Raw genomic sequence first — 973 nt, 5'->3', positions numbered from 1 at the left:
CCCCCTCAGTGCCGGCGGCGGTGGTCGGGGCCTCCGGCAGCTGCGGGACACGCGGACACACCCGCCTGTGCCACACACGCACGCCCACCACGCAGCTGCACCCACGTGCGCGTGCTACACATGCACCCACGCGTGTGCCATAGGCACGCGCGCGCTCGCCACACACGTGTGCGCGCCCCCCCAATTCACACACACGCGTGTGCCACATACACACACGTGCGAGGGTGCCACACGTGCACACGCATATACACGCACAGCATGTGCCACATATGCACACGCGTGCTACACGCGCGCCCAGACGTGCCGCCCGTGTACGCATAAACGTGTCACACGCATATACACCCACACACGCGTGCCACAGGCGCGCGCCCGCCACACACCTGCAGACACGTGCGCGCGCCACCCCAATTCCCACACACACACGCATGTTTCACATACACGTGCAAGGGTGCCACATATGCACACACATATACAGGCGCACACGCGCGCCCAGACGCCCCACGCATACACGCGCCACACGTCTATGCGCGCACACACACACGGGCGTGCCCCCGGCAGGGATGCCGGAGCCCGCGTGTGCGCGCCGGGCCGGGCTGGCCCCTGGAGGCGGGCGGGGGCTGCCCCTCCGTGCCCCACTGCTGCCCTCCCTCTCCTCTTCACTCATCTCCATCCCCCACTCCCCTCGGGATCCGGCCCCGGCCCCGGCCCCGGCCCAGGGCAGAGCTGCCGCCTGCTGCTCCCGCCCCTCAAGCCCTGCGGCAGCCGCCGGCGTGCGGGGCGCGGGGGGCCTGTGCGGGGCTGCCTCAGCCCTCAGCGGTCCCCCACCCCACCCAGGCGGGCGATCCGGCAGCTTGCAGGCAGGAGGGAAGTGGGTCGGGGGCGCGGGGAGATGGGAGTGGGGGAAGGAGGAGCGATCTCCCTTTCCACGCGGGGCAAATTGGACTGGGAAATGTCCTGGCCCCCGCCCAGAGAG

Source organism: Gavialis gangeticus, unplaced genomic scaffold (genome assembly GCF_001723915.1).
Source record: "Gavialis gangeticus isolate Ggan-Ray unplaced genomic scaffold, GavGan_comp1, whole genome shotgun sequence".
NCBI classification, from domain to species: Eukaryota; Metazoa; Chordata; order Crocodylia; family Gavialidae; genus Gavialis; species Gavialis gangeticus.
The sequence above is the reverse complement of the archived record's forward strand: the minus strand, read 5'-3'. Positions refer to the sequence as shown.